The sequence below is a fragment of the Coffea arabica genome, chromosome 10c (genome assembly GCF_036785885.1).
Source record: "Coffea arabica cultivar ET-39 chromosome 10c, Coffea Arabica ET-39 HiFi, whole genome shotgun sequence".
NCBI lineage: Eukaryota > Viridiplantae > Streptophyta > Magnoliopsida > Gentianales > Rubiaceae > Coffea > Coffea arabica.
Genome location: NC_092329.1, coordinates 16,314,211 through 16,327,133, shown reverse-complemented (window position 1 = coordinate 16,327,133; position 12,923 = coordinate 16,314,211).

Here is a 12,923-nt window from a genome sequence, read left to right as displayed (position 1 = left end):
AAATTAAAATGAATGTTTCTCTTCAGTGCAACTAATTGTGTCTTGACAAGCAATTCTATCAATCCAATTCAAATTCACCACCACCATTTGGGTCATCGATTGTATGATGCAATTGCCTAGCAATTTTAGAAAGTCCCTTTCCCCAATTGACTACCAAATGAAATTGGGTAAATTCCATTTTGACCCCCTAAACTATATCCGGTTTCCCACTTCAGTCCCTAAACTTTAAAATGGGACATTTAGGTCCTCAAACTACTGAATCCATCCTAATTAAGTAAAATTGTTGACAAAACCCATAAAATGGTTAGGGTTTTCCGAGCGTTCAAAACAAGAGCCATTGACCAAGGGGCAGGGATGCAAATTCAAAGAAAAGATATAAAAAGAAAGAAATTTATTTAGCACAAAGGAGGGAAAAGGAGGGAAACTTTCTCTCCTTTTATCAGGCACATTCGGGTCATATAATTGACCGGATCTAATTCATAAAAGGGAAGAGATGTGCCCTAATAAAAAAGAGAGCAATTGGCATCCAAATGAGGGGTAAGAACCAAGAGATTGAGAGCTTTCAAAAATCTGAAGATAAGAAAGAAGACAAAGGAGAGATGGTTAGGGACACATGCAACCGTGGAAAACAAGCATTGATGATGACATCATAGACAGATTTAAACCCAAGAAGAAGGATTTGTCGATGTCCAAATTACAGGGTAATTCCGTTTCCATTATATCTATTTGTACTTTTTCCCCTATGGTTCCGATTTGTATGCAATGCACCTAAGTAAACTTGTATTTACTCTCTCAATGGTGTTGTTAATGTAAGAATCGGCGGGATGCAGGTATTGGAATTGGGTGGATCCTGAGATGTGTCAAAGGTCCAAGGATATAATCCCTGGACTGATAAGAACAAAAAACAAATTGAAATTTGAAATTGAGAGGTTGCAAGAGAACTCAAAGCTGCAGGAAGCAAAACTAAGGAGGCTAAAGATGTACTTGTTTCTTCACTAGGTTGTTGCTCTTGTATGGATCCTTTTGTTCAAATTTGGGCCATAAATGTCATCATTGGAGTTTGACAAGAAACATGTCCATCTATGTAGGAAAAGAAGCAATGGTGTAGTAGAATAACATAGTGCAACATGCAATGCAATGCACAATGGGGCTATGTAATTGGGATGGAAAAGATGTAATTTTTGTCTCTCTGTATAAGCTGCGGTTCTGGTGTAATGTAGCATATGCTTGAAGGAGCACTAGGTTCACTAATTTTGGATACAATTTATAGTTTAGGGGATTACGTGCTTTTTGTTTGAACTTTAGGGACCTAAGTGTCCCTAGCGAATGAAGCATTGGGATTGAACTATCCTTTTTTGTATAGTTGAGAGACTAAAGTCTCCCAACTTATTGAACTACTTTTGGCAATAAATGATAAACCTATAAACATTTGTAACACCACCAACTGTTTGAGACAATAGATGCAATTGAAAATGGACTGAATTTGATCATGTTTAGCCTTACACCAAAAGACCAGACGTTTCACAAATTTACAAAACAACGGCAGAAATTTCTTGGTATTTACAACATCAGTTGCCATTTACAAAACATCAACTCCCCAAAACATAATGTGAACAATTTATAGCAATAGAAATTCATAAAACCCAGCTAAACATAGAGCTGCACATTGCCATTTACAAAAACACAACTATTTTCTTGTGTGATTTAAATTTTCTAACTTCACAACTTCATTTGCATTGCTATAGAGCTAAACATTGGCCAATGCTAGTTGAATTATTCATATGACCTGCTACTGCCTGCAATGTAGACAGATTTACACACATGTTCCCCCTTCAAGTGAAAGGGGTTGGTTGAAGTCGTCTGGTGACACAACTAGTTGAACCCACCTCTTCTGTCTACCTATCATCAATGTATGAGTTTGGTGGTTTCATTGTTATCCCTAGATTATATGAATAAAGTTTGTCACCAATATTGGAGTTCAACTACATGTCAGGAGATAACAAGTAGTTAATAGGAGAGTGAACATATTTGTATCTCACACAGCAACAAATGTAAATTTCAAGCACTGACATGTCCAAATTCAATTTCCTTTGAAGCTGTCTCATATGGGTTAATCAGATGCAACACTATTGAGTCCAAGTTCTCCAGTCATGTCTAGTGAGTTTCTAAAGATCCATTGCCTCAGCTTGCAACCTTTCTTTGAATGGCTAGGTTTCTTGCAAAATAAGCATTTTCTTGTGCCCTTGATTGGTTGTTCTCTATCAATTTTTTGTTCAGTCTAATTTTGAGGAGCAGCTGTGCAGCTCTCTTGTGTACTTAATTGAGTGACATTAGCAGTACTTGGACTAGTACTAGTATGCCTTGTTTCATTTCTGATGGCATATGTTTGTTGTTCCCACTAGATTCCTTATCCATATGCCCATCTAGTCCCTTTTCTACTGCAGCAGTTTGCTGGTTTTTTTAAGGTAGCTCCTCCTATTATGTCCGTATTTCTTGCACAGACTACAACTCATCTTAGTGCAAATCTTGCTGACTTTGTGAGGTTTAGATGGATTCACATATAACTGCTTGTTCCTATCTTCATCTGGTCCCTTTTTCCTTATCTTTTTTGGTCTTTCAGGTGATTTCCCATATTTTGGAGGCCTTATTGGTGGTAAATCTACTTGGACCCATAGATTAGGACCATTGATTGGATTCAACACAGGTTCATAACTCTTCTTGTATGTACTCTTCCAGTAGGTGGGTGCCATATTTTTTTTTTCTGATTTGGCATGTCTCCTATTAATAGCAGCAACTGCATGGCCACATGGGATTCCCTTCAATTGCCATTTTCTACAAATGTAGGTCTTGCTCCCCAAATCAACAACAAACTGGGCACTGAAAGGACAACATATTTGATACTTCATTGTGCCAGCATAGTAGCAACTGCACATGTATTGCTTTTTCTTGGCCTTCTCAAGAATGTCAAAAATTGCTGGACATAAGAGACCTGACAAATAAAGGGCAAATTAGATATTGAACATAGTGTAACTTTAAAAATTGTGATAAAAAATAGTAAGCAAGTAGCTTAACCTTCATGCTTGGACATTGTCTCTCTATTCTTCTCCATTCTTTTCAACAAATATAAGTAAATCGTCTGCAACATGCCTATGGTAGGCAGTGATCATGTCTTTAAAATAATTGAATTAAAAGATTCACACATATTATTAACCAATATATCGCAATCCAATCCAGTCTTGAAATGAGCCCTAGACGAAGTATTGGGGTCCTTTTCATCCAACCGTGCATATACATCCTTTGATTCTTGCTTCATCATCTCCATTTCTGTTTTGAATTGAGTCATATATGAAGCCCTTGCACATCTTCAAAGCCTTTTTTTAAGAGCAAGGCCTCTGTGCATTTGTTTGAAGTTGGTGTAAAGGTGTTGGATACAACAACTATGTTTAACTCGTGGAAGTTTGTCCCTAACTACTTGAACTAGACCCTGTGCAACACAGCACAACAATCACATATGCCACATTAATATCAATAGTTTAACATAACAACAAAATTTGATATGGTAATATAGCTAATAAATACTACCTTTTGTTTGTCAATCATAATGCACCAAATACTAGAGTCCGAAATTTTCAAATCTTATACAAGCAATCCTAAAGACCAACTCAAGTCATCATAGTTTTCTACCCCAACGACTGACAAAGCCAATGGAAACATTTTGTTATCACCATCCATTCCAACTCTTGATAAAAGCTGCCCACCATATGGACCTTTTAGGAAGCAACCATCTAACCCAATCCACTTTCTACAGCCAGCTAAAAAACCTCTCTTTATTGGTTCTAAGCACATATATAGCCTTCTAAACCTGGAAACATCATCTTCATCTGCATCAGTCTCAACAAGCACACTAGATCCCGGATTTGCTCTCCTCAATTCACCACAAAATGCTTCCAACATGGCGTACTGTTTGTCATGAGACCCTTGAATAGCGTCTCTCACTTTTCTAAGTGTTCTATACCCTTGCTTAAGACTGAAATCAACATTTAACTCCTCAGTTACTTTGATCATCAACTCATACATTCTCATAGATAGTGCTTTCCTGACCCCATCAACAAATAGTTTGCTGGCCAACCTAGATGTCTTGTTTTTATTGTGGAACACTCTTCCATAAGTGTGCTCATCACTAAGTGTTTTTATCTGAAAGGTATTTTCACCTTGCATTTTAGACCCCAATAGCTGCCAGTCACAATTTCTGCATTTCACTCTCACCCTCCATGTATCATTTTTCTTGAATTACACATCTCTCCCATCCATAATTTCCTGGATTCTTATAGCCAACCTCAATGTAATGACTGATGCGAACTTTTGACTAACTTCAAACTATGGTTTCTTCATGTCTGTTTGGTCATTGAAATCTGAAAATTTAGGCATCCTTGTCTTACTGTTCCCATCTTCATCAGATTCACTTTGACTCTTCAATTCAAATGAACCATTCGAGTCATATTCTGATTCCATGTCATCAATATTAATCATATCAGGGTCATCACAGCAATTAATTTCAATGGATGGGTCTTTCTTGCTTCCTGACTAAGGGCTTGCTTCATGGGCACCTAGGTCCCCTCCAATACTTTGACCAATTCTTATGGTTTCATCTACTATATCATTGTCTCCCCCTTGATCCTCATAGTTTGAATCTGTCAACTTCTCATCAGCATTGACTCCATTTTCATCCTCTTCTAGTCTGGCATTATCACACGATGTTTCCCCTACACCACCTTCATTGCTAGTTGCCTTTTGTGCATTTTCATTACAATTTTTACATTCATCATTTTCTTTGACTTGTGCATTTGAAGCTTCATCATAGCCTTCAACATCTTCTGGTTCCTTTGCAGCATCACTCCTGCTATCAGCTTCTCTTCTACCACAATTTCAGCTTCAGTCGTTTTGCTATTCATGTCTTCATTTTCTGATTCATCTTCAGTAGCAGCATAGTGAAAATCCTGACATTCTGGTCCAATTTCAGCATATTTTCCTTGCTTGTCTATAGTTTCTGGTCCTACTTCAGGCCCATTGCTACTGTCTAAACTTGTAGAAAATAGATTTGGTGCTTTCGATGACTAGTTGCTACTGCACCCTTTCCTAGTGTCTAAATTTGCTGGCTTCATGTCAACATTTTCTCTTCCATCTTATTCCACTTCATCAGTGTTGACATCCTTTTCTATGATCATAACATCACTGTCTTTATCCCTTTCGGCCTCATCTCCCTTAGCTTGACTTAAGGGTTCAGCAACCTGTGGACAACCTTCTGGTCCGACTCTAAGAAACATTTCTGCCACCCTATGTGGTGGCAATGTGTTCACCATGACCTCACAATTCCTATCACACAAACAAAAGAACAAGCCTGTATCCAATGTCATCCTTGGTAACGGATAATACCACGCAAAACCATCTTCTATGTCATACTCAAGCCTCTCTCCACATTTGTCTAGAGCTACTAATGACCACATTTTCGGGTTGCATCCATCTATAAAATCAACCCTTCCCCCTATATACTGTTTGTTAGGAAAGTTTGTGATGGTCCCTTGATGATGTGTCTATAACGAGAAAGGTTCAGGCCAAATTCCACTATCACTATTTCCTGGTTCAAAGAAAAAAAATTTGTAATTCAATAATTAATTTTTTTACACTTTTTACAACGGATCGAGGACCACAATGTCTTCAATATAGGGAACATTAGGGTTTGGACAACATAAACATTGACTTAAAAAATACCCCAAATCATTTTCAGGCCCATATATTCGACATTAAACAATTTTGTCTACCATAATTTGTCACTAAAATATAAAGGTCAATCTGGCCTTTTTTACATTCCACAATATCCCTACAAAACCTAGCCGACAACAATAACAATTCAAATAACCCAACTACTAGATACACTACTATAATAACTGTGGCGGCCCCACTTCTCCCTAAGGCGAACCAGAGGGTTCGGCGGACCGTCTGCCCAACTCTCGCCGGGACTCAGTCAATCCTTAATCAAGTCTGGAATATAACCAAAGGAATAACATACAACAATCCAAAACTTAAGTGAAACTTATATATATATCACTATCTCAAAAGGGAGTACAATCATCGAATATATAAAGGTTCTCAATTTTTCATACAACCAGCCCGTGCCAAGCACTAGGGGGAGAACCATTACAAAAATAAAGAGTTAGACCAAACTATTCTATGCCAAGCTCTCATCCTTGCGTGCCTTCCCCTGTTAAGGAAAACAAAACTAAAGGGATGAGCTAAAAGTTCAGTGAGGTTCCGAACACATAGGCAACAAGAAAATCAATGCATTCATTACATATAACCAATAATTCAAGATACAAGCACAAATAAAGCAATAAACACATTCATGAAAAGGATACGGCTCACAAGGAGCCATATGTTCGTTCGTTCGTTCTCCTGATATTTTCCCCTTATTCCTCCTGTCATTTGCAAATGCATTTTGTATAAGTAAAATCTCTCGTTCATTCATTCGTTCATTCCTCTCATTCACCCTGTCCCTGGCTTTTGGCCAGACTCCACCAACCTACAAGGTAATACTCGAGTATACCGAAACGTTCACCCAAGTCCCTAATCGCCCGACCGAGTTCGCTTCTGGCTCGAGACGACCGGTAACAAGGGCAATGGCCAGTTCAGCCCAAAAAGGCTTACATTCATATGCAAGTAACATGTCAATCGTTCAATCATTAAAATTTCACAATCATTTAGGTTAAGTGCGATAAAGTACACACTCGTCTCAAAACTCGTTTTGACAATCATTGAAAGCACTTAACACATTATCAAGCAATAAGATCAAGCCAATAAGTCAAGGAAATATAACAAACAAGGAACACTCACCAAGAGTGAAGTCACAACTCACGCTGGAAATCGAAATCCGCGTCCTCGGCTAAATCCTAGAAAATCAAGTTTTAAAAACTATAAGTTTTCTATTCAAGTTCTAGGTTTATAACTATAAAGGGTTATCTAGTATATAACTAGTTTATCGTTTCAAAAGTAATTCAACAATTTACTTAAGATTAAAACTAGTAAAAGTGCTTAAATGCTTCAGGGAATTTCCTTTTAAAATAGAATACTTTTCTTTTTAAAGATGTATCTAGAACTACTTTACTGGAATACGTTATCTTGCCGAGCCAGTTTTCCTCTAGTACGACTAGCCTGGAACAAATTTTAAGGAAAGAAAAGGAAATATAATAAAACTTAGGGTTTGAAAACTAGTGAGATCGTTTTCTAAAATACTAAGGCTAGTTTAAGCTAAAGGAAGAAATATCAAGTTGGCAAAGTTTAGAAAATCCCTACACAAAAATTTCTAGCGTAACGTCCAAAACTAAATTTTAACGTTCAATACTAGGGCAAAGATCTATTTAAATAACTTGCGTAAAACTTTCTCAAGTTCACAGGACCAAAACGAATTTCTTACGATTCCGATTCACAAGCACATAATATTTCAGATTTGTCAATATAGCAAACTCATATTTCAAATAGAAATCTCACTAGGGCTTGTCAATCCTTAGCCCTAGGTTTCAACAGATTCATTTCTGATAAAAAATGAAACAAATGACCAAGACTTCGTCAATCATTAGCTCTTGGTTTCCAACATTCTCATATCAGATCACAATTGAACAAAATAAATGCAAGGCCTCCAAGCAATTCCAGCAGATAATTTCATCAAAACCGTAATGCTCGTAACATTTACTCAAATGACCAAGGGCTTCATCAATCATTAGCCCTTAGCATCCAACAATCATTTCTTATTGCAATATAGCCAACAATTCAAATGTTTCACTACTAAGTATCTTACAAGACTTAAAACAACATTTTTCAAGCATATCCAACCATAGGCCTGTCAACGGGTCGGGTCTAGACCCGGATCCGGATCGGATCCGTGAAATTATTGCGGATATGGGTAGGGATTTAATTCCATTTCTCGGATCCGGATCCGGATCCGTTTTGTCAAACAAAAAAACGGGTCGGATACGGAATATAGTATTCCGCCCCGTATTAGACCCGGATCCGGATATAAATGAATTAATAATTTAAAAAATATATATTTATCAATATAATTTGATTAGGGTGATGTATTTTAATAAAGTTAATTCGATTTCTTTTTTTATTTGATTTTTTCTTTGCATTAGTTAGAAATTAGTTTACAAATATATTTTTTTCTCATTTTTATTAGAAATTATAAAATTTGGTAAATTTGTTCGAGTAGACCCGGATCCGGATCCGGGACCGCTGGATCCGGATCCGGAACGTAGAATAAAAGACCCGTCGGGTAAACGGGTCGGGTCCGGATCCGGCATAGTAATTCGGGTCCGGGTCCGGAATAATGAATTCCGGCCCGGACCCGGCCCGTTGACAGCCCTATCCAACCATTATATTCCAAGAAAAAGAAAAATCCAGAAACAACTACAAATTTCAGTTTCATTCCCTCGGCAATTCACAAGATTTTCCAGCACCTTGCTTCACCATTTTCAACCAAATTATCAATTGTATCAAAAGTCTCACATCTATGCAGCTTACTAGGCTTAAAAAAAACGCACATTTCTCATGCATTTCTAAACCATTTAATTCCAAAGAAAAATTTCCAGAAGCAAGTGAAAATTTCCAGCTCCTCCTCTCGGTTTCCAAAATTTTCCAACAACTCATTAATCTTATGTCCAATTTTCCTTCGGCTAAAACACGGTATTAAGTACTCAAATTCGACATGTAAATTCTTAACTAACCAATTAACATTTCCAGTTCAAAATCATATGCAAACAACAACTATAATCATCTAAAATTTCCAACTCAGGTCTCTCGGATTACCAAAGAAAATTTCCAGCAGCTCATTAGTCTTAGGTTCAATTTTTCCTCGGCTAAATTAGTGTGTTAAGTACTCAAATCTGACATGCAAACACTTAGCTAGCTAGTTAACATTTTTAGCTCAAAATCGGATTCGATTAACAACTACAAATATCCCAAAAATCCAGAAATTCATTCGGCTCTTCTCGGATGATCTTGCATGCAGCAGATTTTCTTGTTATTTTTATTTCTTGCTTAACCGAGCTAATGAGCTGCATGCAAAGCTTAATCATCTTGTCTTAAGTTAGATAATCACATTTATAAGTTCAGATTGCCTCAGGGAAACAAAATTAAAGCTGCATTTCCATTTCAGCTTCTCGGCAAACCCATTCCTTCCAAATCAGATTTTTCTAATGCTTTGATTTCATCATCCGGAAGCATAAACTTCACATGCAAGCTCTTAAGCAGCTTCATCTAACCATAATTAGCTGGCCTAAGTCTAGAATTTACCTCAGCTAGAAGCTCAGCTCACGCAACACACAAGCTGTCAATTCTTCTCCTCTCTCGGCTCGCGTAAGAACTGGAGGTGTTGGTCCTGGTTTTGGTCGCGGTGGTGGCAGCTGTAGTGGTGTTGGGGTTGGAAGATGATTGCAGCTCGTTAAAGGTGCAGCAAGGGATGGAACTCATGCAGTGACTCTTTCTTTCCTCCCTCACACTCACGGACAGAACCAGGAATGTTGCAGCTCGCGGTTTCTCTCTTTTCTTTTCCTACTCTCGTATGTAGAATGCAGCTCTCTCTTTGGTCCATATTAACGAGGTGGAGAGGAATGTTGTAGTGGTCTGAGGTTTTAGGTGAAATGGAGGTGAGCCGCGGTAAGGAAGGGGGAGTGTTTGAGTAGAGACAAATGCATCCGGCAGCAATGAAATGTTTGGATTTGAAGGCTGGCCAATGCAGCTCGATGGTTGCATGGTTATTTCTGAGATGGTGGAGGCTAAATTGGTCTTTCACATTTCCTCCTAATATCCACTTACGTCCTCGATTCTAACTCAATTCCAAAATTTATCCCCAAATGCAATTTGAATACCTACTAGAATACTAATCTCGCAAAATTCAATTATCGAGATTTTAACCTCCTAAGTGTACCCAATGTACTTGTAACGGTTTATCAAAAATATATCGATTCATCTTAATTCTAAGGTTCCTATTAACACTTAACGTTATTAACGCTTAAAACTAGCTATCGGAAATTCAAGGAATTAATCTTAAAACAATAAAATAGTTTACATCAAGAAATATTATTCTAACTTGGCGAGAGTCAAATAACTCAATATTTTGCACGATTAACGTGTTTGAAACTTTAAAATTGTTTTTACATACTTATTCAAAGACAAAAATTCATTTTCCTGAGGAAACGAGACATTCAAGTAGGACAGCCTACTTTGAAGAGTCACATAATGTCGCTCAAGTACACATAAACAATTAAACACACAAATTCGGAATCACCCACCAATTATCCAAGTAAATTACTCTCGAGCTTCGAGTTTGTTTCCTGGCTCACAGCTACTTCTTGAGCAAATTAATAATTTCAATGGTAAATTTATAATTCGTAAGTGATCACTTATCATTCTTACTTTATTATTTAAGCTATTAAAATCAAGTTTGACCTTAATATATAAATTTAACATTCTTAATATTCGTTTATCCTTTTATATCAAAACTTATTAACTTAATCATTTTCAAACCATGAAACATACCTATCTTCAAGTTTAACTTGTATACTCATTCAATCTAATATACTTTATATACATATCTCGCACATAAATACACATAACAACAAGGCCTTCCATTGTTTCCAATGATTAGTTAACAAATTTTCTCTTAAGAGGAGAAGATGAGAAGAAACAATAAACTAAGGAAATATGCAAATTCTAGGGTTCTCACAATAACCAAGCAAACAATGACCCTAATATCATTTCTCTTACTCGGATCGGTCTTTCTCTTGTTGTTCGTCAATGGCGATCTCATTTCTCCACCAACCCTCTTCCTTCCGATGTTTACAAAAATTCACCTCTAAATCACAATCACGATCATTTCAAAGTATTTGTTAGTAGAAATTGGGTAATGTATCATTCACACCTTCTCTCTCTCTCTCTCTCTGTTCAAATCGAATAATTCAAAGTGAAGAAGAAAGAAACAAAGCAGTTTTGACTTATTTCTTCCCTTATACCTAATAGACTAATTTGCAATTATGTCCTGACTATTTTAGTTTTCATTGCTTATTTAGTCTCACTAACCGCGCTTGTTTTGCACGCTCGAAAAACCCTGACGATTTTGTGGATTTTGTTAACGATTTTATTTAATTGGGATGGATTCAATAGTTTGGGGACTTAAGTGTTCTATTTTGAAATTTAGGGACTGAAGTAGGAAATTGGGTATAGATTAGGAGGTCAAAATGGAATTTACCTAATGAAATTTATACATTCAAAATGGAAAGTAAAACATGTGGCAAATAAGGTAAAGAAAGATCTAATAATCTCATAACACAAGGGATTATCAATTTGGGAGAAATATAGTTTTGGTCCCCGAATGTTTAGCCTATATGCCAAATTAGTCCTCAATATTTTGATAAAACAAATTTAGTCCCCAAAGTTCATGATTTTAGACAGCTTTAGGTCAACTAACGGTAAATCATCATAACTAATGGTCAACATCAAATTGGCATTAGTCGAAAGTTTTGAATTTGTATTTCTAGTTCCTAGTATTTCAATTTTGGATCATTAAGGTCCCATGGGTTTTTACTTACAACTAGAGCTTTTAAAATAAAATAATATATGAATTAAATTAAATACACAACAAATATGTTCTAAATTTCTATAAAATTTCATGAAAACACATTATATTGACATAGCATGATGGTAGCCTATATATATATATATATATATATATATATATATATATCTTTGTTAAATAAATTATAATTTGGATGACAATATACCAATAATAAATAAAATATAAAGTAGTGGAAGAAAAGGAGAATTCTAGTTTTATAGTTTAATTTTATTATAATTACTACTACACAAATTGTTGCATGTTTTGTGCATGTAGATTTCAAATTTTTGTAATTAGCTGTTGTACTTATAAAAACTAGTGAAAATAAGTATCAATGTGAAGTATAATTGAATTCTTTAGAAAACTTTCTTTTATTTCTTGTTTTCTTTCCCATAAATTAAAATCCAATGTTCCAATACTGTAGATTTAAAGGATTTATTTTAACATCTACAAAATATCAATTTCATTTCAAACTCAATTGTTAACCTATTAAAATGTAAAAAAAATCAAATTAATTACAAAAAGTATATATTCAAAAGGAAACAATTAAGTTTTTTAGTTATCATAAAAAATAAAAATTAATAAAGCTCACAGTCAATTAATTATTAATAGTGAGAAACAAAGACGTATATATATTTTAACAAATTTTAGACTAATTGTGCAAAATCAAAGAAACATATGGGATACTATTGGCATAAATAAACAAATAAAAAGAAAAGGAAAGAGAAGTTTAATTAGAATTCCTATCACCCTATAATTTACATCTCATTAAATACTAAATCCTTCATATCACTGTTTAAAATTTAAAAGAAGATAATAATTCAAAATCAAAACATTGAGGACTAGAAGTGTAAAGTAAAAATTGTTGACTAGCAGCAATTTGATGTTGACCATTATTCATTGGTCTATTTCCGCTAATTGTCATAAATCTGTCTAAAATTGTAAACCTGGGGACTAGATTTGTTTTAATCGATACATTTAAGACTAATTTGATATATGGGCCAAACATTGGGTACTAAAACTGCAACTCTCCCTGTATATATAGACAATTTCCGGCCAACATTTGATGAATATGGACCGATGCAAACAACTTCCTATATCACTAGTAATTGGTCACCTTTACTAGGGTTGTAAACAAATTGAACCACTCGCGAGCCGATCGCAAGAGGCTCAAGTCCGAGCTTGACTCGATCAACATCGGACTTAAGTCGAATTCGAACTAACCAAGTTAAACTCGAGTTCAAAAATATTAAGTTCATTA